Raw genomic sequence first — 25548 nt, forward strand, 5'->3', positions numbered from 1 at the left:
ATCACCTTCTCCACTGATGCTGGAGTAACCAACCTTCAGGTAAATTGTCCAGAGACAAGGATGGAAGTGTCAGGATGGAAACTAGTTTACATGGGGCATGGTGTGCTTGCCGATAGTTCCAGTAATAGGAATTCCAACCACACCCCCATGGTCGTGCATGCCCAGTGGGACACTTAGTCATCTCTGCCTAGTCATTTCCAGGTCATATGTTCTGCATAACCCATGCCCCATGACTGTGTGGTCGTGTAATCGTGCAGCATGACAATGTAATCTATGCACATGCATGGAGTAGCCACGTGGGCCTGTGTGCACAGGTGCAAGCTGGCCCTTAAAAGATGGGCCCCATGTTCCCCTGCCCTCTTTCTCACACATGTCCTTCCACAGGCCTGATCACATCTATCGCTTTCTCTTTGTCTTAATAAAACTCTTGTTAGTGGATTCTGTCATGTTTTGTGATTTTTTTCCTTGGGGATAAGAGCACCGCTAAAAAACCATCATTTGGTGCTGTTGACTCAACAGACCCTTCTGGGTGCTTTGCCCCTGGAAACCTGTACCAGGAGAGCCTGCTCCATCCACGACAGCCCACTGTCCATTTGCCTGGCCATGGGATCCTACACACAACACCGGCTACTTCAATTGGTGAGTATCCCACTTTTCAACCAGCGTAAACAGTTTCCTGGATCTGTGGGAATGACTGTTGAGCATCCGGCATCCCTCTGGTATCCTTGAAACTGGGGGTACCCCCGACCATGGTCTTCACTGGCTACGGTTGGTCCCTACCACAGGCTAAAATTTCTAGCCATCTCCCACATCTGCAGTTTGAGATATAATTCTCAGGGTCAGACCCCTTTGGGTGCATCCTCAGCTTGTGTAAGGCTGACACACTTTTCTGGCTTGATGAAGCAGTGAGTGCTGTCGGACTCCCAGGGAGTCCTTGCTTTCACATGCCTTACAGCCCTGCCTTATATCTGATGAGATGTCTGGCAGCCTATGCCTGGTACAGATCCATCCTTGGCCTTAGGGACACCTGGGTCCTTGGCTTGGGATCACGTTTGTTTTTTTTTTTACTTTTTGCCTCTCTCCTGCAGAAATGGGAAATAAGGCTTGCAATCCCACCAGTCCCACATCTCCCCTAGGATGCCTTCTTGAAGCTTTAAAACCTCTCAGCTTAATGCCTTGCTTGAAGATTGTCCATCTCTGTACTAAGAGATGCCCAAATATGCCTTAGAAAATAACAAAAAATGGCTGCCAAGCAGTTCCTTAGATCTTGATATTTTACAGGAATTATCTACCTTCTGCCAGAGAACAGGCAAATGGAAAGAGTTGCCCTATATCATAGCTTTTTTCTATCTAAGTTCTAAACTGTCTCTTCTGGATTCCTTCTCTCCTGCCCATATGCTCTTAGCTATGCCTGAACCAGACGACTCCCTGACACCAGAACCTCTAGCTCTGGATCCTGCAAATGAACCTCTGCCTATCCAACTTTCCACTCCCAAACCTGCCCCTAGGGTGCCAGTATAGATGTAACCAACCATCTTATTCAATAAGAAACACAGAACCAATGTAAAGATAAAAGCCCAAGAGGTCAGAGCTAAGAGCCTTACCCTTCCCATTTCAGCAATCCTCTTCAGCCAAGAGAGACCTACTTCCTGTGTGTTTGTCTTTATATAGACTTTCTGTTCTGCCTTCTCATTGGTTGTAAACCCATGCCTCGTCACTGCCTGATTGTACAGACCTCCAGGTCTTCTGTGGTTGGGATTGAGATTAAAGGCGTGTGTCTCCAATGCTGGCTGTATCCTTGACCACACAGAGATCTACCTAGCTCTGCCTACCAAGTGCTGGGATTAAAGGTGTGCACCACAAACACCCAGCTCTGCTATGACTTGCTATTAGCTCTGACCCCCAGGCAATTTTATTTATTAACATACAAATAAAATCACATTTCAGTACAAATAAAATATCACCACAGTGCCGGTACCTTTGGCTCCTCCTCTGGCTTCCTCCTCCTCTTCAACAGCAGGAGTTTCCAAAGGCCCAGCTCTTGCTCCAACCTTTATGCCTCCTGCTAAGTGCTCTCAGACTGCTAAAGGGTCTGACCCCAGCAATTCAAACCTGCCAACCATTTTCCCTTTGCAAGAGGTGGCCAGAGTAGATGGACTGGTCAAGGTCCATGTCCCATTCTCTCTCACAGAACTCTCTCAAATAGAAAAAAAAAAAAACTGGGTTCTTATACCTCTAATTCTGCTTCCTTTATTAAACAATTTCAATATATTACTCAATCTTATAGTCTCACCTTTCATGACGTATATATACTTCCTGAGGAGTGCAGGCAGGTTTGGGAGCAGGCTAGGACACATGCAGATGAGGTTCACCAAACTAACCCCGCACACCCTCCAGGGGCTGAGGTGGTTCCTGATCAGGACTCCCATTGGGATTATAACACCCAGGGCAGGTCTCTAGCCAGGGATAGGTTTATTATCTGCCTCCTGGCAGGCCTCTGTAAGGCTGCCCTAAAGCCAGTATACTGTGAAAAACTAAAAATGATAATTCAAGATTAGGACGAAAATCTGTCTCATCTCTTAGAATGGCTCACTAAGGCCCTCCTTCAATATACTATCCTAGACCTTGAAAGCCCTGAAGGCAGACAGCTCCTTATGACCCACTTTGTCTCACAGAACTTCCCTGACATAAGGGTGAAACTTAAATGCTTAGAGAAAGTCCCTCTGACCCCACAGGCAGAAGTGTTAGTGGTGGCATTTAAGGTGTACCATGGGAGAGATGAAAAAACCCAAAAAGGAAACTGTCAGATGCTGGCGAATGTTGTCCATCTGGCTCCCCAAAAGCCGCCAGGTCCCTGTTTCAAATTCAGGAAAGACAGCCATTGGGCCCGCGCTTGTACCACCACCCCACGGAGGGCACCAATAAGGCCTTGCCCTAAATGCTGCCAAAAGGGTCACTGGTCAGCTGACTGTCCTAATGCACCTGGTGGCATAGGAACACCAGATAAAGACCACCCTCCAGCTGACTTTGTAGGCTTGGCTTACAGCAATGACTGATGCTGCTCGATTCCCACCCCGGCCACTCCCATCTCACACAGGGAAACCAGGGTAGTGATAATAATAACTAGGCGCCCCATCTCCTTCCTTCTAGACACTGGAGCTACCTATTCTGTCCTGAGAGAGTTTTGGGGGCCTACTTCTCCTTCTCATCTCCCTATTGTCTGGATTAGGAAACAGCCTTATCTACCTCAACAGACCCCACCACTTAACTGAATTTTCAGAGGCATCCCTCTTACATACACATTCTTAGTGGTGCCAAACTGCTCTGTGCCTCTAACAGGAAGAGATCTTCTAGCTAAGGTAGGAGCATCCACTTCTTTTTCTCCCCACATTTGCATCACCCCAGACTCACCAGCAGCTCCTCTTCTCCTAGCCACCCACCCTACTGACTCTAACAGTTCTTTTCCCTTGCCAGCCTCTCAGGTAGCCCCAGAAGTCTGGGATACCCAGAACCCTTCTATTGCTAGGCACCATCAGCCTATTACTATCCAGTTACAGGACCCTACCAAATATATTACCCAAGCTCAGTACCCTCTCTCACTCCAGAGCCTAAGAGGACTTAAGCCTATCATTTCTGACCTTCTCAGGAAAAAGCTGCTCTGCCCAACCTCTTCACCTTTTAACACCCCCATACTTGCAGTTAAAAAGTCTAATGGAACCTACCGCCTGGTTCAAGACCTCCGGCTCATTAACTCTGCAGTGGTCCCTCTCCATCCGGTAGTGCCTAACCCTTATACTCTCTTGTCCACTATCCCTTCAGGAACCTCTCACTTCTCAGTTCTAGATCTCAAGGATGCCTTCTTTTCTATTCCTCTCAGTCCTCAGTCTCAGAATATCTTTGCTTTCACCTGGTCTGACCCTGACACTCACCGGTCCACACAGCTGACCTGGACTGTTCTGCCACAGGGATTCAGAGACAGCCCACACCTATTTATTTGGTCAGGCTCTGGCCTCTGACCTGCTTTCTCTGTCTCTCCCTGGCTCTAAACTAATACAGTATGTAGATGACATTTTACTCTGTAGCCCATCCTTACAGGTTAGCCAAACTAACACCTCTGCTCTCCTAAATTTCTTATTCAGCTGAGGTTACAGGGTATCCCCTTCTAAAGTTCAGCTGTCCACTCCCCAGGTCACCTATTTGGGTCTAACCATTACTCCAACCCACAAGGCTATTACTGTAGATAGAAAGCATCTAATGCAGTCTCTTGTAGTCCCTTCTACTAAACAGGAGATTCTGTCTTTCCTAGGAATAGCTGGCTTCTTATGGTCTTGGATTCCATCTTTTTCTCTCTTCGCTTGCCCCTTATACAAGATGGCTCAGGGCTCCCCACACGAGCCCCTCCTTCACCCTGTTACTAAACCTTTCCAGAAGCTCCAACAGCCTCTTCTCCAGGCCCCAGTGCTTCACCTCCCAGACCTAACCTGTCCCTTCTCCCTCTATGTAGCAGAGAAGGAGGGATTTGCCCTGGGAACTCGAGGGCATCAGCTGGGACCCTCCTTTGCACCTGTAGCACATCTGTCAAAGAAGCTAGACCTTACCAGTCAGGGCTGGGCACCTTGCATCCGTGCCTTAGCAGCTGCAGAGCTCCTTATTCAGGAATCAAAGAAGCTAAGCTTTGGGTCACCTATTACTGTCTTCTCTCACCACAACCTGTCCTATCTCTTAACTTACAAAGGCTTACGAACTTTACCTCCTTCCCAGGTTCTTTCTCTCCAGGTGGCATTACTAGAAGATGCCACACTTACTTTTCAGACCTGTCCACCTCTTAATATTTCAAGACTTCTCCCTCAACCTAATGCTAACTATTCTCCTTCTCATTCCTGCACTGAAACCTTGGAGGAACTGCTACCTCACCCTTCACACATACAGGAGGGCGCATTGCCTCAGGCTACTTATACCTGGTACACAGATGGCAGCTCCTTTTTATATGAAGAAACCCATAAAGCAGGCTATGCCATAGTGTCAGATACTGAGGTAATAGAAGCACAGGCATTACCCACACACACCACTAACCAACAGGCTGAGCTGATATCTCTCACCCATGCCTTCCAATTGGCACAGGGACAATCTCTAAATGTTTACACAGACTCCAAATATGCTTTCCATATCCTCCTGTCCCATGCTGCTATTTGGAGGGAGCGTGGCCTCCTCACAGCAAAAGGGGAATACATATCTAACTCAGGCCAAATAATGGCCATGCTGGAGGCTTCCCACCTCCCCAAGGCTATAGGAATTGTCCGCTGCTGGTCTCATCAGACCGATAGCTCCATCATCTCTAAGGGAAACAACCGGGCTGAACAGGCAGCCAGGACAGTGGCCCTCCAGGGCCAAGTCTCACTCCACCCACCACAGGGAATCCATACAGTGCAGCTCACACCCTCACAGGGAACCCCTGACACTAGGCAAATTCTTTCCTATATACACCAGCTCTTTCACCCTAATAGTCTTGCTCTGTCTCAATTTGTACAAGCTCTCCTGCAGCCCACCTCTGAGGACTTACAGTTCTTAAGAACTATTACTGCCTCTTGTGAGATCTGCCAAAAAACAGATCCCAATACCAAGTAGAGAAGTCAAACTTTTCCCACCCACCAGGCTAGAGGTTCCCTTCCAGGGACCTTCTGGCAGCTCGATTTTACTCATATGCCCACCGTCAGGAAAGTTAAATATCTTCTTGTGATGATAGACTCATTTTCAAATTGGGTGGAGACATACCCGGTTTCTAATAAGCGGTCTCAGACAGTTGCAGATCTCCTTGTCCAAGAAATTATTCTTCGGTTTGGGATTCCTGCTTCCCTTCAGTCTGACAATGGTCCGGACTTCACTTCTCAGATTTCCCAGACGCTAGCTAAGGCTCTTAACATTCCTTGGCATTTTCATATCCCATACAGTCCTCAATCCTCAGGAAAGGTGGAGTATACCAACTGGTCTTTAAAAACTATTCTTACTAAGATGTCACAGGAACTTCATCTTGACTGGGTAAGATTATTGCCTCTAGCTCTTTCAGGCTCAGGGCTCTTCCTAAAAAGCCTCTTTCAATCTCTCCATTTGAACTAATGTATGGAAGGCCAGTTCTAACACCAGGTCTTTTATCCAACCCTCCAACTATTCCAGATAGTCTGTTAACTTCCCTTTTATGTCACCTAAGGTCTATCCTATGGAGCTACGCAGACTGTTCATTAACTCAGCTGTGTGACAATAATTGTCCACCTCCAATCCACATTGGGGATCAGGTTCTTCTCTTCCCTCCAGGCCAGCACCCTTCACCCCTTTCCCCTAAGTGGCAGGGACCCTTCAAGGTAATTCTTGTCACTCCCACAGCTGCTAAACTCGAGGGCTTTCCCCACTGGGTCCGTCTGTCTCATCTGAAACCTTTTATCTCACCTCCATCCCAGGAAAATCTCTCTTCATATACAGTGACATGGACAGGGCCCTGTGCTCTTAAGCTCCAGGAGACATCAGGATCCACTGCGTAGTAACCAATTCCAGACAAATGAGGTATCACCCCATAAGCTCTTCCTTTCCTAATTAAGGCTACACAGAGATGGAGGCAAAAGAACCATCAAAAATATCCAGGAAGTAAGGAAAAAACAAAACAAAACAAAAAACAGTAATAATCAAAAGGTATTTACACTCCCAGACCCAAAAGTGTCTGGACTCTGCAAAAACAGACTTTAATGTAACAGTCTATCACTGTTGAATGCTCTCAGCAATTAATCAATCGCCTGTGTCTTCTGAATGCTAAACTAATAAAGGAAATAGGTGCCTTAAATAAACTACCTCTAATAAAGCTTGTCTCAGGTAAAAATTAAGCAGAGTACTAAACACCACAGTGGTCACTAATTTTCTCATGGCTGCTTCTTAACATGTTCAAAATTTTTCCCAAGCTCCAGAAACCAGCTTGAATCCATCTGGACAGGCCGGATCTACTTCAGATAAGTGCCAACTCCCCTGGTCTAGGAATACTCCAAAGAAAATAAAATAATAATGATTCTTTTTTCTCTAAATTTTTTCTGTGTCACCAGTATCCTGTCAGCCAAAAAGTTCTGAGCCACAAAGGATGGACAACTCCAGGGCAACAGATGACAGACAGCCCATCATCCCAGGACTTCAGAAGTTCCCCTCCCTATTCCCCCCAAGAGCCAGCTGATGCCCACCAAGTCAGCTGGAAGCAGTTTTTGGGTGAAACAATGCCCCATACCCACTCATCCGCCATCTTTTATAAAAAACAAAGAGTTAGGGATGATAGGAATTCCAACCACGTCCCATGGTCATGCATGGCCTGTGGGACACTTAGTCATCTCCACATAGTCATTTCCGGGTCATAAACCCTGCGTAATCCATGCCCCGTGGCTGTGTGGTCGCATAATCACGAAGCACAACTATGTGATCTATGCACATGCGTGGAGTAGCCACACGGGCCTGTGTGCACAGGTGCAAACTGGCCCTTAAAAGATGGGCCCCATGTTCCTCTGCCCTCTTTCTCACACATGTCCTTCCACAAGCCTGATCACATCTATCCCTTTCTCTTTGTCTTGATAAAACTCTTGTTAGTGGATTCTGTTGTGTTTTGTGGTTTTTCCTTGGGGGCAAGAGCACCTCGAAAAAACTGTCATCCAGTGTTTGGGAGATTAAAGCAGGAAGGTTTGTTTCAGTTCAACCTGGAGTTTATAGCAAGACCTTGTCTCAAAACCAGCAACCCAAATAGAATTGCTGTGCCAGCCCTTCTAAAAGCATATTTTAAGCATCTTCACAAAACCAGGGCAATTGTAACCATCTTACATGAGAGAGACACTTTCTGCTCCACCCTTCTGCTATACAACTCTGAAAAACAATGGTCCCTAAAGGGTTAAAATTTCCCTAAGAATTTCAAGATAGGGGTGGGAGGGGAAGGCCAGGCTGAGGGATTTCACACAGTTCTGCAAGCTAAATTAGCATATCCATAGTTCTCTGATTTTCTTTCAGCTTTTCAATAAAACTGTAACAGTGCTGCTAGAGAAGGCTGGAGCAGCCAGGCATTTTTCTTTCTGGATTGGCCCAAACTATCAGTAAATCAATTTTCCTTTATCAGTTTGCTTCCTAATGTCTTTTAACATGTAGTAGGTTTGTGAAGCTAAGTGCCCCTGCAATCAGATGGCGTTGTTTACAATTTAGTAAATAAATGATGACGGGCCTGGAGAAGTGACTCAGCAGTAAGAACACTCGCTGCTCTTGCAGAAGGCCTGGCTGGGTTGGGTTCCCAGCATTCCCATCAGGCAGCTTACAATAGCCTGTATGTAACTCCAGCTCCATATGTAGGCCTACACGTCTGGGGATCAAGTTGTTCACCGCCATTTGCTTCTATGACAAAAAAAACGCTGCTAAGTCTATCTAGAGCTTAGAAGAGAACACCATTGTTCTCTTATCTGTGGACTCCTGGGACACTCCTTACAACCAGGAGCCTAGGAAATACAACTCGGGCCTGAGCTGCAGCTGGGACTGCCAAACAGGTAGGCACCACTTGCATTCCTTTTATACTGCTGAATAACAATGGCCACATAATTCATGGATTTAACAAGTCAAGAGACCAGGTGGTGTCATATCTCAGTGGGGATGTATCACCAGCTCCAAAGCTCTGTTTGGTTGGGTGTCTCTCTGGAGCTCACCCCAGCTGGTGTTCATCCAGCTCTAGTTCCTTAAGGTGATGGCCCTGATTTCATGCTAGCTGTCAGCTGAGGGACTGAGCTAAACTCCACAGCCACCACACTTCATCCTTCTGGATCTTTGACACTCTGGGACCTCTTCTGTTTCTAGGTAGGTAAAGCTTTCTGCTTCTTAAGGACTCCTTGACTTTGGACCGACTGACTTGGTACCTTATTTAGCTAGGCAAGAATCTACTATGATAGTATTCAACAATCAGAATGTATTAGCTTGAGCTGCCACAATAGAATAGCATAGATTGGATGGATTGAGCAAAATAAACTTAAAATAAATGTATTTCTCGCCATTCTGGATGGTAGGAAGTCCACATGATCAAGTTCTAGTGAGGACCTGCCCCTGCATTATAATCAGCCATGTGTGTCCTTACATGATGAAAAGAGGGAAGGCAGAAAGTTCTTGAAAACCAAGAAAACAAATCCTCATCTAAACCTAATCATGTCCCCAAGTCCTGTCACATGGGGGATCAGGGCTTCCATCCACCGAGGTCCTATCACACAGCAGGCCTATCTGTTAATTCCTGTTTCAAGAAAAGCACTTAGTCACTGTCTAGAGTACAGGTGAGCTAGTGAACAGCACATGGGAAACAATGCAAGGAAACTGTGAACCTGCTGTTAAAAGTCCTAGACTAGGGTAGTGCAAAGGAACCTAGACACTACAGCAGAAAGACTTTCATTTCTTAGAAGCTGTGTGGCTCTATGAAGCCACTGACTAGAGCTCTACTTTTTATTTATTAGAATATAGAACCAGTGAAACGGTTCGGTGGGTAAAGGCACTTGCTGCAATGCTGGGTGACCTGAATTCAATCCTCAAGATCCACATGGGAGAAGGAGAGAACCGAGTTCCGTAAGTTGTCCTCTGTTCGTGCATGCAGTGGCATGTGCACCCTACTCTGCATTAGTGTGAAAAATAAATTAGGGCCAGCCAGCCAGCTCTAGGTGTTGTTCCAATCTTAGATGGTCTTTTAATAAAAAACCCAGAGCCAGATAACAGGGTGAAAGCTGAAAGATCAGAGAAGCAGAGCAGCCAGCCACTAATTCTTACCTCTATGAAATCCTCAGCCTAAAGAGAGTGAGTTCCTGTTTCCTCACACCTTATATACCTTTGTCTGCCTAGACATCACTTCTTGGGATTAAAGGCCTGTATGCTTCCCAAGCAAATGCATGAGATCTCAAGTGCTGGGATTAAAGGTGTGTGCCACCACTGCCTGACCTCTATGTCTAATCTAGTGGCTGGCTCTGTCCTCTGGTCCTCAGGCAAGTTTATTAGGATACACAATATATCACCACATCTAGGAGTAAAAGTACTTACTGCTAAGATTGATGACCTGAGTTCAGTGCCTAGGACCTGTATTATAAAAGGAGAGAACCACTTTCTAAAAATTGTCCTCTGACCTCCACATGTGTATACACGCACAAAAGCAAATATAATAAAAACTATTAAAACTACAAAAAAAGAAAATCTATTAGCTTCTATCTTATAGAATGGTTCAGAGAATTTAATATGATCATTCATAGTTCAATAGGTACTCTAATAAACAAATGGTAGTTATTATTTTTACTACCACAGTCCCAAATAAAAGATTCCCACTTTGCATCAACATAAGCTCTCTGGTGTCATAATCTTTCTGCTAAGTAGAATGGATGATTAGGTTATGTCATCAGGATTATGGAATGGGAGCAGGCTGTGGTGGTACACACCTGTAATCCTAGCACTTGGGACGTAAAGGCAGAAGGATTGTTACATTCAAGACCATCATAGACTACATATTGTGTATGACGCTAGTCTGAGCTACATTAGATCCTGTGTCTTAGTCTGAGCTACATTAGATCCTGTGTCTTAGTCTGAGCTACATTAGATCCTGTGTCTTAGTCTGAGCTACATTAGATCCTGTGTCAAAAACCAAAAGAGCCAGGTTCCAGGGTAGCCGGGGCTAAGAAGCCCTGTCTTGAAAAAATAAACCAAACAAACAAACCAAAACAACAACAAAAAAACCTAAAAACCAAAAGAGCCAAAATGAAAACATGAATGGTACATCCTGGAGAGGTCTCTCCCAGAGTTGTGGAATTAAGAACAATATAAGGAACAATTATTCTGAAACATACAGAAACCAGTTCAGTTCCTGCACCCCAGGTGAACATAAAACAACTGCAACTAAGATCAGTAGGGCAGTACATTGAGTTCTCTTTCATCAGAGCCCTGCTTCCCAATACCTTCCCCACCCTAGGGGAGCAATACAGTACAGTCGGGAGAAAACCAATTCCCATTTGGGAGACAAAGCAGTGTAATTTAGATATTACAACCTGATTCTTAAGGAGGGCTGACCAAGGGACTAGTTTCTCCTATGACTGAATCCTTTTTTTTTCTTTATTAAGAAATTTTCTACTCACTTCACATGCTATCCACAGACCCCCCCCCCCTCCCTCCTCCCACCCCCAGCCCTCTCTCCCAAGCCACCCCACATCCCCACATCCTCCAAATCGAGGTCTCTCATGGGGAGTCAGCAGAGCCCAGCACACTGAGCCTAAGCAGGTCCAAGCCCCTTCCCACTGCACCAAGGCTGCGCAAGGTGTCACACCACAGGCACCAGGTTCCAGAAGCCTGCCCATAGACCAGGGACAGATCCCAATCCCCCTGCCTGGGTGCTCCCCAAACAGTTTGATTCAAACAACCGTCTTCCGTATCCAGAGGGCCTAGTCCAGTCCCATGGGGGCTCCACAGCCACCAGTCCACAGTTCATGGGCTTCCACTCGTGTGGCCAATCATGACTGAATCTTAGCATGGACGAGAATAATGTCCTTGATAGGGATGTCTCTGAACATAATACAGGTGCCAGGATGTGCACTAACGCTAGGTGGCAGCCCAGGACCATGGATTAGCACATCATCTGCGTGACTGCAGTACTACAGGTAGACCAGAGGGAACCTCGTGGTAGACCACCACAAAAGTAATGTTCCTCACAAACCCAGAAAGGATTCAGAAAAGGCTTGAGAGATGTCCAGAAACTCTATCCAGAATGAGTAGTAAAAGGTTCCGTGTACAACACCAGATTATAAGGGCTTGAAGAGGTAGCTAATACTTTAGATGCTGAAATCCTGACAAAGCTAAAAGGACAGGTAAACAGGGAAATATGATGCCCTTAAAGCCCCACCACTTCTCTCTTCTCCTTTTGTCTGTCTGTCTTTGTCTGTCTATCTATCTCTCTGTCTCTGTCTCTCTCTTACTCACTTGCTCGATCTCATTCTTTCTCTCTCTTCTCTCTTTCTGCTTCTTCTTTCTTCTCCCTCTCCCTGTGAGACAAACGCAAGGCTTGGTACATACGAGGCAAGCACACTATCCTGACTTACACCCTCATCCCTAAAACAGTAAATGAAACTTCTAAAAAGAGAACTTAAAAGAAAAAAATGAAGCAGATATGAGTTGCTCGTCAGACAATACAAATAACCATCATGAGGTGCGCAATGAATTAGAGACCAAAGAGACAACAAAATAAACTCAGGGAAATGATATATGAACAGAAATAAGACTGTGAGGGAAAACACAGAGGAAGGAATTTGTGACTACCACTTTAAACCTGGTCATAAGCCCATGGTGGGGGGTCATGGGGTGGACCTACTGTAGTTGTTTTGCTAACTGGTCATATTGTCAAACTGCCTTCTAAATAGTTATGTTTATACCCATAGATTCATGCTGCTCTCAACCTTGGCCAGAGGAGTCTCTTTCTGTGGTGGACAGCAGTCAGTGCCGAGATGCGTTACTGGTCAAAGAGCTGAGGATAAGTGACTGAGTATTCAGTCCTAAACGGGACATCTATATCACCTCTGCCAAGGCTCAGGGAACATTTGCAGAAGGGACAGGCCCCGATCTCACTGCTAGGAGCCTTACAAACAGACCAAGTTACACAACTGTCATACACAGGCAGAGGATCTAGATCGATCCCATGCAGGCTCCCTAACTGTTGGTCCAGAGTCCATGAGCTCCCATAGGCTCAGGTCAGCTGTCTCTGTGGGTTCCTCCATCATGACCTTGACCTCCCTGGCTCAGACAATCCCTCCTCCCCTTACTCAGGAGGACTTTTGGAGCTCCACCCATTGCTTGGCTGTGGATCTCTGCATCTACTTCCTTCAGTTACTGGATGAAGGTCCTATGATGACAACTAGGGTAGTCCCGGATCTGATTACAGTAGATGGCCAGTTCAGGCACCCAGACAAAGGCCCTCTATCCTTTCCCCTGGAAGATCCTATAAGAAAAGATAGGTGAGTGGAGAATATTCTGGATCCGGGGGTCACTTAATAGTCAATAGTCAATTAATAGACTAGTACCAGTAAGTTGGTCAGGGGAAGCCTAAGGGTGTGTGGTCTGGAGAGGTCACATTAGAGGGATGACGGAGGATAATAGCAGATGGGGAATGGCACGTTGTACTCGTGGATCTTGCACTCCCTTTGGGAGACAAAGGCATCAAAACCAAAGCAAACTCAGGTTGAGGGTGGGGTTGTTGGTCAGCCATGTTCTTTTGTTTTCTTTTTTTTTAAAGAGTCTCTCACTTGCTTTACTGAGGCTTAGTTGGCCAGAAAGGAAGCTGAGACTGGGGACTGGAGAGAGGGCTCAGTATTAAGAGCACCGACTGCTCTTCCAGAGCACCAGAGCTCAAGCTCCTACCAAGTGAAACTCGATGGTCAAGCTCGCGCCAAACACCAATATCACATTAAGGAAGAGATTATTGATGGATGGGTGCCTCGGAATCTGCTGGATGGCCCGAGGGAGAAAATGATGTGGTCATGTCCACGTTCCATGTCAAAAAGCCACATAAGGTCAGCCGCACCTTTTTCTGATGGCAGGAGCTGAGTTTGAGGAAGCGAAGTCCCAAGTTTGGTTCTGCATCAGGTAAATTGCAACACGAAGTGAATTTCCAGCCTGTTAACTTTAGGCCAATAAGTGGAAAGGAGTGAGATCATGAAATTTCACTTTGTACCTGTTAGAAATGCCCTTATTTAAAAGTAATAAAAAGAAAAAAAAAGAGAAATATGGAGCTCGGAGATAGCTCAGTCGATAGAGCATGAGGATGGAAGTGTGGTCTTTTACGACTCATGTAAAGAAGCTAGATGTGGGGGGTGCCTACTTGTCATCCTCTTGCTGGGAAGATGGTGACAGGAACTCATTGGCCAACTAAGCCTCAGTAAAGCAAGTGAGAGACTCTTTAAAAAAAAAGAAAACAAAAGAACATGGCTGACCAACAACCCCACCCTCAACCTGTGGCTTTTCTGGCTCCCACATATATGGGCATACAGTATACCCATACACATGACTACATATACACACACAGCTGTTGCCAAGGATGTTCAAAGATGGGAAACTTTTTTCAAAGAGCACACTGTTGTTAAGAATGTAAATTAGTGTAACTATTACAGAAAACAGGATGAAGAGCTCTCAAAACCAAACCAAATAAACAACAATAACAAAGAAAAAAAAACCCTACCAAACTGAACTATCCTATGATCTTGCAATTCCACCACTGTGTTTGTCTCAGGAAGACTGAAATTAGCATCATTGTAGCATTATTTACAATGACAAAGATACACAGTCAGTCCAAATGCCTTCTGTCAGAAGATGAATGGATAAAGAAAATGTGGTACACATGCACAATGGAATTTGATTGTGATTTCTAAAAGACAGAAATTTGGCAGGGTGCTGTAATCCCAGCAGTGAAGGATCTGAAGTAGAAGGATCATTGCAAGTTCAGGGCCAGCCTGGGCTACCGAGTGAGATTCTGTCTTAAAAAAATAAAGGGAAAAAAGAATTCTGTAAGAAAAAAAAGAAAAAGGAAACAAAATTCTGTCATTTGCCACAATATTGTTGAACCTAGAGGCTGCTCTGCTAAGTGAAAGACAAATACTCCGTGACCTCACTCCCACATGGATTCTAGCTACAAAATAGCATTGAACTTGCAGAAACAGAGAGAAAAGAATGGTGGTTGCTAAGGACTGAGGGCCAGAGATTAGGAGATGGGCAATAGTCAGGCCACACAAAGGTGCTTAGATAGGAGGGATGTACGTAAGAGTTTAAACATGTAACCTGGCAACCACAGGTAGTGATAAGACATTATAATAACAGTGTTCTATACACCTAAACGTTGCTGAGAGTGTGAGCTTTGTTTTTGTCCTTTGCAGACCCAGTCTGGCTATACAGCAGAGAATGCCATTGGAGATCCCCCTGCTTAAGTTTTCTGAATGCCAGAGTTACAGGAGTGGCTTTGAGAATAGATTTTAAATGTTCTGACCCTCAAAGTATATGAGGCAATAGATATCTTCATTTAATCATTTCCAAACCGTACATATATACAGTTACATTGTGTATCATAAAGGAATATAATTGTACTGGTAAATCATAAATAACACATTTAAGGCTGGGTATAGTGGCACATGCCTTTAATCCCATCATTCAGGAGGTAGAGGCAGGCAGATGTCTGTGAGTTCAAGGCTAGCCTGATCTACATAGTAAATTCCAAGACTGCCAAGGCTATACTGTGAGACCTTGTCTTAAAAAAAAAAGAATTACAAAAATTAATTCAAATTAAATAAAAATAAAGCTAGTCTATGAAAAGGAAAGTAAATTTAAAATCCTTCAAATATTGGATTGGAATACACATATCCAAACTCTGCTGAAGCTCCTTCTCTTGACTCCTAAATATTCTAAATGTTCTTGTGTCTCATTAGCAGAAATGCAGCTTTGAGTCTTGTCTGAGGAGGTCACTTCATCATCTGAAGACTCCTTAGTTGTCTCACAGGAGCTAGAGCGCTCTGCTGATCCTCATTAGAAGGTGCAGCACACGCCCTTTCTCTCTCTAGCCCCCAACACCAATCATGAAGAGTTTCAGCACTTTACCAATCATCTCCAGGATTTCCCGATTTGTGTCTAGGCAGGAGCACAGGGAGTCTGTGCAAATGCAGATTTGAAGGGTGGTGGATGAAGATGGGAGGAAAATCATGTTGAGCAACACTAAACGTATTGATGTGGGCTTAATATACCAAGGCTCTGCATTCAGTAGTTTCATTTCAGAGGGGAAAGGAGCTTGTTACAGTCTGTTGGTTAGTGAGCCGAAATATGGTCCAAGGGTGATTTATTCCAAATTAAGGACAAATCTCAGACAGGGCTTGGCCTACTCACAGAAAGACATCTGGAGCCGAAGTGAGACTGCGATGTTGGAGTGAATTGGCTGCGCGAAGAACGGTTTGGCCACCGTGGTGTGCCCTGAGGACACGACTTCGGAAACGATTTCCCAAGGATCGCCCAGGCACGTCTCTAATGACTGTTTTGTTTGCCAGAAGTTGCTGTAGCTTTGCCCTTAAGGAAGAGCCATGCATGCGACACTGCAAGATGACTCCTCTGTTGTTGTTGTCCCAGTCTTTGCCAAATGGATCTGGGATCAGTTACTAGAGTAAGGATGCGTTGTAAAGGTAGGTGGATTGTTGAGGTGTCTCCAGAGAAATAGAATCAAGACATATGAACATACTGGGTGGCAGAGAATCAAGGACAGTCTGGCTGTAGGTTCATGCTAAAAACCCTTCCAGCCTCCTCTGAGATCTCAAAGAACACCCCCCACTCCCCCCCCCCACTGCAACTCTGCCTTGTAAGCCGAAACTCTAATTGACTTCCCACTGTGCTGACTGCCTACCTATGGTGTGAGGTGCTAACTTTGCTTAGGCTCTATCTGTGCTACCGGTTGTCAGTATGCCCATGGCATTAAAAAGTCTTTTAGTAAACTCCATACTCAAAAGGATGTTCTGCTGCAGTATGCCCCCCATGAGGCCCCAAAGCTGAGACATCTTACTCAGCATGACTGGATGTGTCCCTTGAGGTTTACTTCCTAATGCAACAGAGTTGACAGATAGAACTTTACAACTTTTTTTTCTGGTGCTGAAGATAGAGCTGAGGGCCTTGTACAACTGAGCACATCTCCAGACTGGAGATGTAGAGCTTCTAAGACATGGTTGTATTATGAGGGATCTCCATTCCTGGATGGATTGTCAATGTTAGAATGGGTTAGTAATCAGCAGGGCAGGTTGGTTTTAAAAGTGAGGTTGGGTCAGGCTGCGATGGTGCACACCTTTAATCCCAGCACTCGGGAGGCAGAGGCAGGCGGATCTCTGTGAGTTCGAGGCCAGCCTGGTCTACAGAGCAAGATCCAGGACAGACACCAAAACTACATGGAGAAACCCTGTCTCAAGAGACAGCTTCTCTTACTGAACGTGGGGCTTGTCAATTCAGCTGGGCTGGCTAGCCAGAAAGCCCCAGGGTTACTCCTGTCTCCACGCTGCAGCAATGGGATTATTGGTATAAGCGACTGTGCCTGGTTTTTGTGTTGGTTCTGGGGCTTTGAACTCAGGCCTTCCAGTTGGTGCAGCAAGCCCTTTGTTCATAGAGCCATTTCTCCATCCCCCTGTATCACGTCTTACCTCAGACTTACATCCTAAAGTAGTCTTAGGGATCTTCATTACCAACACATAGCATCAGTCTTTTGAATAGGTGGCATTATTCTCATTGAGGAGGAAAAGGAAACTAATCCAGATACGCTGGCAGCATGCTTGCTAGATAGAACATGAGAAATCACCCCTAAACCAAACCAAGGCCTTTGAAATGAGTCGCACTTTGGTGATCACATAATCTAAGGCATATCAAGACAGTGCTCGTAAGCTGAACAAATACCCACATCTCAGCTTTAAGAAGGGACACAGCAACAATTTACTTCAGGGTTGTGTGCTGCAATGTTCAGCGAGAATCAGCTAGTTTGGAGTAGCGCCCAGAAAAACAGCGTTTTTCTTGTATAGCATCTGTGGCTTCAGGAATAGTTCCCTGTGGCCAGTTGATAAGCAAAACAAGACAACAAATATGCTCAAAAAATCACGTGTGGCTTTAATCACTAACAACACGTAGGCAGCACCTACATCAGATTCTTCACTGCTGCAGAACAAACGACTCTCAGGCAGCAGTTTACAGCGGCCAACTATGTAAATGAACAGTACTGTGGGGCTCTGCTGGGAGGCTCACAAAACCAAAGCTAGCTTTCAGGCAAGCGCTGACCGGCGGCTGGAGAGCGCAAGAAAACTCCCTTCCAAGCTCGGTCTAGTTAGTGGCAGATCTAGGTTCCTAAGATTGTATGCAGGGCAAAACAACATTGGAAGCTCCTAGGACCACACCCATACACCTTGGGTACACATTCTTAAAGCTTCCACACTGTCACAGGACATCATGATCATGGTGTCAGGTTGGACAGTACACACTAGTCTGTGAAGACTAACTTCCGAGATCAATCCCAATCTCTCAACAGGGGAAATGACAGTGACACTACATAAGGGACTACGTCCTAGAATACTTGGCTGCCAGGTGGCAGGCCAAAGGTTTTGGAAACTGACCGAAAGAAGTAGAAGGACAGATTTGTTCTTACTTACATAGAGATTTATTTAAGGCACAACTTCCTTTCCTAGCCATATTATCAAGAGAAAACCAGCACTCCTCGATCTAGAAAATGACTTCCTGACCGTTGTGGTACACATGTCTTTAAACTGGGAGATTGCATCCAGTGCACATGCTCTGGACATGCACTGCCTCATTGTGTTTCCTATAACTGGAATTGAATGGTTCGAAATAGGAATGAAATGATATTTTTTTACAGGATCTTATTTAGTCTGGGCTAGCCTTGAAACTTGTATTGTAGCCAAGGATAAACTTCAAGACCTGACCCTCCTGCCTCTACTTCCTAGACTCTGGGATGACAGGTGTGTGCCAACACTCCTAGCTAAAATGTCTATGTTTGAGGAGTTGCCTGTGTTTCTAGCTCATAGCGCTGACTGTGGAATTGGATAGTTAGGACCTAGGAGGTGGCAAGTCTCTCTTTTGCTACCAAGTGTATGGAGCAGTTTGTATCAGCCTCATTTATGTCTTTGGTGATAAAGGAGGTAACGCAAGCACCCAACTCCACCTGCTACTCCTAGGGATGTAACACTGAACTCCTGTTTCCTCTCCTGACAGTTTGAGACGCTGCTGGATCATCTTTGCAAGGAGATCCCAAAATGAATCTGTTGACATAGAAGTGGAAGTAAAAAGATCATCACTACAGAAACTGCATCTTTCTCAATCACTAATCACATGAGGGAGTATTTCTGGAGGAATACTAGGTTATCACGTGATGCTTGAATGCATTACAAAGGCTAAAAGGAGGATGGTGTGAAAGGTGTGGAGTCCTTCTTAGTACTCTTGTGCTTTGTCATTAGAGGTGATGGACATTTCCAGCAGCTCAATTCACACAGGACATGAAATGGCCCAGCCCAGATGGTTAAGTAAAAAGCTTGGAGATAGCTCATTAAATCAAGCGCCAGGACCTGTTGAGGGGCTATCTCTGGACAATGGGAATATGAGATGGTTGGGACACCAGGTATAGCAGCACACACTTTTAAACCCAGTCCTCAGGAGGCAGAGGCAGGCAGATCTCTGTGAATTCTATATACTGGGTCCTGGGACAGTCAGAGTCGTACAGTGAGACCTTGTCTCAGAAAACCAAACAACAAAACAACCAAAAAACAAAAACAAATAAAAAAAACCCAAAGCAATACTTGGGAATGAAGGCATTTCTAAATACCAGAGATGACACTGGTGACCTGCTTCAGAATACAGACTTGTCATGACATTTACCTGATGAGACAATAACATCAATAACATCAGCCAGCAGAGGGGAGAGAAAAAATCAACAAACCAGCAAGAAGTTATGCTTTCAAACAAAAGGCACAGGGAGAAAGCCCTTCTTTATTAAGAGTAGTTTAAGACAGTTTTCTTAGAGGTAGTTATCTTAGCTAACACATTCGAGGAGACTTCAGCATCCTCCTACTACATTCAGGAACACACTAAACTATTTGTTGCATCTTCGCGACCACAGTAATAACAGGATCACGCGCTTAGGTTGAGATTGCCCCTGATAGTGCTGTCTGACATTAGTTTGTCCAGCATCTCGTCGAGATAACTTATTAAGTGGTATCTTTTAAACCTGAAAAGAAACATACACATCATGTAAAACAGTATATACTCAAAGAACCTGTGCAGTAGGAAGTTCTGTTCCCCATCTGTGGGAACAGTCAGTACATCCCAGGCACCAGGTGCTCTAGCCAATATGAAGGGTGTCTACTGAGGATCAGTGTCCAGCTCAAGACTACCGTGACAAAGGAGGGCTCAGTAGGCCTGGAAGGATGTGTCGAACACAAGTGACATCAACCTAAATGTCTATGTCACCAGCCTTAACTATAAAGTGGGGGCCAGGGACTGAGAAATTCAAAGCAGGTGCTGTTCTCCACCCCACACCCAACTACTACAGTAACCCAATAGCTTAAAGATGTGTGGTTCCTCTGGCCACTCACCTTGCGGCTTCCTTGATGGCGAACTTAACAAACTGTATCTGGACTTCCAGAGGTCCCTGCACTTCTTCAAGCAGGTCGAAAATCCTTCCATAATCTGAAGAGAATATAAGAATATTTCAGTATTTCTCAGAAATGAAGAAATAGAACTGGTGAATCCGTGTGTACCTCAGTAATGTGTTTTCTGGTCAAGAATGTTAAATGGTGGGTATGTGTTCTAAATGCCTCAGCATAGACACTAATACAATTCTTATGAGAAATAACCAAGCAACATTACAAATGAAAGATGGAGTCCACTGAGATGTTTTAGTCAAAGAGCGACTGTACTCAATTATAGAGAAAACCTCGGTTGTGGCAAAGGCCCACTCCTGAGGCAGTTTCAGGTTATTCTAATACAGCTGGAGGCATCTCCCTTGTCTGTTACTAGCCACTCTTTGAGTACTTACGTCGTCCATAGCGTCGGATTTCTGCCATCAGGGCATATTTTATTTCTTGATTAGCCTCATCTGGGCTCAGTGGGAGCACGTAGCAGCTAACTGCCAGTGAAGGTGCTCCTGGTGCATGGGCAGTGCTCGCAGAGTGGTCAAGGCTGACACTTTCCTCCTCCTTTTTGATGTTCTCCTCCTTTTTGATGTTCTCCTCTTTGAGATGAAGAGCATCATAAGGCTTATCCTCCTCTTTGATGTTATCCTCCTCTTTGAGATGAAGAGCATCATAAGGCTTATCCTCCTTTTTGATGTTATCCTCCTCTTTGAGATGAAGAGCATCATAAGGCTTATCCTCCTTTTTGATGTTATCCTCCTCTTTGAGATGAAGAGCATCATAAGGCTTATCCTCCTCTTTGATGTTAGCCTCCTCTTTGAGATGAAGAGCATCATAAGGCTGAGAACCTTGTGGACTGAGGAGAACATCATCTTCTGCCTCAGTCTTCAGCTGTTTTTCGTCACATTTTTGCAGATAGACTGTAGGTGACTTGGAATCACCCTCAGTCATCCCCACCTGGGCTTCCTGGTTGTCAGCAGCATCTGGAAAGCAAAGCGTCAAACCGAGCTGTGAAGGGGGAGGGGGGAACTCCATGACTCCACATAGTCACCTCTGTGCTCTTTAGGGTCTGAAATTATTTTAGAGGAGGAAAGTACACCAGAGAAAAATCTCAACCATGACAAACTGAGCCCAGGATACAGCATAGAAGAACACCACCTTGGACCTTGTGGCTCCATGAACATGTGCACAAACTATTTGGACAGGACAATGAAGAAACAGTATAGATCCCTGGCACTCATAGCTTAGAGTCTCAATGATACACCTTACAAGTTGAAAAGCTAAAGATGTCACAGTGTTCGTTGTCCACCTTCACTAAAAATCTGCATCTATAGGTGACTTCTCATCTTTCATTTTTGTGCCAGGCTGAATTATTTTCCCTCTCCCTCTGACACTTCTGTGTCATTTACTCATGTTCATGTTCCCAGCACCTGCCAAGCGCTAGGCATCATCAGTGAACATGGAAGCCAGGAAGCTCCCCTGCTCCTATGGAGTTTATAGTGTTGTGGAGACATCGGAGAGGAACCACACACTCAGCTGTTCTGTTGTTGAGGAAGAAGCCAGCAGACCTGTGAGAGAAAGCAGCAGAGGGCACTCCCAGAGCCACCAGGTTGGTGCTCTCCAGGGGAGGGGTCCTCTGAGCGAATCAGAGGAGGAGACAGAGGGAGCCCTGTGTAGATGTGGAGAACTGGTGTCAGATGTCAGCGTGTAGTGTGAGCCAGGGAAGGGGATGCGGGCATTGTGTAGTAAACAATAGACACAGAGTATGAAGGTGACTACTGGGACCCAGATAATTGTAGAATAGTGGGAATTGGTGATGCAGAGTCTGATGGACCATGGACAGGTATCAGGTTGTATCTTGCATGTTTGGGAACACAGGATTTTTGTTTCAGCATGGATGTGGCCTACTCTATTTACCTACTGATATCCTTCAGGATTAAGAGACGCTGTTAGGAAGTGGGTATAGATGGAATGGAGACTGAGCAGAAAACACCTATCTATTCTACGGGAATTAATCATGACAGTGTGGACTAGAATGAAAGACTTAAATGGCCTAAGTTAGGAACTATTACATGATTAAGCAAGAGAAGAAAATAAAGGGGAGGAAAACCAGCGACAAGGCTCCACCAAGAAGAAGAAAGCTGAAACAGATTATGGAGAACAGACATCCCAGGAAGTTGGGGCTGAGGAGATGGCTCAATGGTTAAGAATAGTGGCTACCCTTCCAAAGGACACAGGTTTGAGTCCCAGTACTCACATGGCCACCCACAACCATCTGCAACTCCAATCCCAGGGGATCCCATGCCCTCTTCTGGCTTTTGTGGGCAACAGGTAGACAAGTAGAGCATAGATACACATGCAGGCAAAATACCCACATGCATAAAATAAAATAAGAAACTCCAGCCGGGCAATGGTGGCGCACACCTTTAATCCCAGCACTCGGGAGGCAGAGCCAGGTGGATCTCTGTGAGTTCGAGGCCAGCCTGGTCTACAGAGCGAGATCCAGGATAGGCACCAAAACTACACAGAGAAACCCTATCTTGAAAAACAAAAACAAACAAACAAACAAACAAACAAAACAACAACAACAAAAAAAACCAAAAAAAAAAAAACCCAGAAAGTTGTCAGTAATAAAGGGGTGGCTGTTAGGGGTTGGGGATTTAGCTAAAGGGGTTGGGGATTTAGCTCAGTGGTAGAGTGCTTGCCTAGCAAGCATAAGGCCCTGGGTTCGATCCTCAGCTCCACAAAAAAAAAAAAGGGGGGAGTGGCTGTCTACATCAGAAGCTTCTGAGAAGTGAATGTCAGTATCATTGCAGACCAATGAAGTCCACAAAAGCTTTTGTGGTGTTAATGACACAAAAGGCAGGGACCCACACGGCATTAGAAGATGGAGGAAAAGAGAGGGTAGGTGAAGGAGAAGCAAGGCCAGATGGGAAAAGCATCCACTTCCTCTTGGAGCTTGTCCTCGCTCGCTGCAAGGAACTGTTTGAACTTGCTGCTCTCCCTGCAGCAACCCCCCCCTCCCTTTCATCATTTCACATGGTTTCTTCAGCTTGTAAAACTGCTCATATCTGTCCACCCAACAATGACATATTTACCTTCTTCCTTCACCTTGACAGGAGCTTCAAGGGATTTATCTGACACCATATCCTCAGTGCACCTTTTCTTTGGTGATGGACCCACGGCTTCTTCTTCAACAGGGCTAACTTCCTGTTTGAGCATTGTGCTAGGCTCCATTTTGTCAGGCTTTTTCCCTAGAAAACAGCAATGAAAAGATAATATTTCCTGGGCGTGGTGGTGCACATCTTTAGTCCCAGAGCTCAGCAGAAACAGGTGGATCTTTGTGAGTTCCAGGACAGCCTGATCTACATAGTGAGTTCCAGGACAGCCGGGGCTATATAGAGAGACCCTGCCAAAGAAAGAAAGAAAGAAAGAAAGAAAGAAAGAAAGAAAGAAAGAAAGAAAGAAAGAAAGAAAGAAAGAAAGAAAGAGACAAGAAAATATAATATTTAACAAACTCTAACCACTACAACATTGAAAACATACACAAAAAGCTTATGGGATATGATGGGGTAAGAAGTTTCCTCCATAGTAAGAAGAGTCAGGAAAACAGAGAATTGTGAAAAAAAAAAAAAAAAAACAAGCAAATGTGGCCAAATCTAAGAATACCAAAATGTTTGAAAGGACAAAGAACTCAATGGAACAGTTTTAGAAATTCTCCCTAAGCTTAAAGAAACAAATAAGAAACTGAAGGAAGAAGTGAATTCATGAAGCAGATGAAAAAAAATGACAATTGAAATAGAGATAACGGGGAGTCAGAGCCGGACAGAAACCTTGGAAATGCAAAGGCTGATGCGTCAAACAAACAAACAAACAAACAAAACAAACCCCATTTAACAGAAAGCATCTAGAGCAGGGCTTCTCTGACCCCAAACCACCCGTTCACAGGAGTCTCCTAAGGCCGTTAAAAAACACAGAGATTTGCGTTGTGATTCCTATCAGTAGCAAAATTACAGCTCTGAAGGAGTAACGAAAATCATTTCATGGTCGGGGGTCACACAACATGAGGAACTATGTTGAAGGGTCACAACATTTGGAAGGTTGAAAACCCCTACTCTAGATCAAGTATTACAAAAATTTCCAGGAATTAAAGACAAGATTGTGGAGTTACTACTTCCACATAGCAAAAATCAACAACAGCAAAAACCCCACAGCAATCTGGACCACGACTTTCAGGAAAACTGGGACATGCCGAGGAGACGAATCCTCTGAAATTTTGGCTTAAAAGAGGAACCAAGTTACAGTCTAAACGTATAAACTCTAGTCTATGAAAGTCCGGCAGAAAATCCCCCAAATCTTGGGGAAAATGTGGCTCTGCAATTAAAGGAGGAATTTGCAACTAGGCATGATCAGATAAAGCACCTCTCCGTGTCATCTTCTGGTTCTAAGGTGGAGGAAGCAGAACAAAGAAAAAATACTGGAAGCTGCCGGACAGAAGCACCAAGTTAGGTACAAAGGCAAACCCACCAGGCTATCCAGAGACTTCTTCGCGGAAACTCTAACGTACGACAGACAGCCACAGGCTGATATATTTTAAACCTTGAAAGGCAGTAATTGTCAACCCAGTGGATTGATCTTTTAAAATCAGAGGAGAAACAAAGTCCTTCCAGGATCAGCTTGAACTAAAACAATCCACCACACTCAGCCATCCTGAAACAGACACTAAAGAAAGAATACTACACACAGAAGACAAAGATCCACCGCAGCATGAGAGAGTAGGGAAGGGAAAAAAGGTATCACGATAAGAGTAGAAAGGCAAACAGCGATTTGGAAAGGGGCAAATCTTTTTACCTCAGTCAACCCACGAAGCTTTAAAATGAACAAGGAAGAAGTCTGTACGTACCTTGCAGTCTCCAGAAAATATGCGGCCTGAGGGGCGGAGAGACAGCTTATATATAAAGTGCGTGCTGAACTCGCATGCGCACCTTAGAAAAGGTCACACACAAGGGCACTCATCTGTAACCTCAGCGCAGGAAGTCGGAATGGCAGAGACAGGACAGTCCCTGGGGCTTGCTGGCTGGCTCATCCAGCCTGACCAGTAAGGTCTACTGAGAGGCTCTGTCTTTAATAACTAAGGTAGAAGGCACTAGAGGAAGACACCTGACGTCATTCCCTGGCCTCCACATGTACAGGCATGCACAGGTGAGTACACCCGCATAAAAATGTGCAAACAACAAAAAATATGCAGAACTGAGAAATGTTAAGAAAAAAAAAAAACAGCCGAGATTCAACTGTGTCCCCTCTCCAAGAAACTTACTTCATTGTCAAAGATAAAATGACAGAAAGTATGGAA

This window comes from Peromyscus eremicus, chromosome X (genome assembly GCF_949786415.1).
Source record: "Peromyscus eremicus chromosome X, PerEre_H2_v1, whole genome shotgun sequence".
Taxonomy (NCBI): Eukaryota; Metazoa; Chordata; class Mammalia; order Rodentia; family Cricetidae; genus Peromyscus; species Peromyscus eremicus.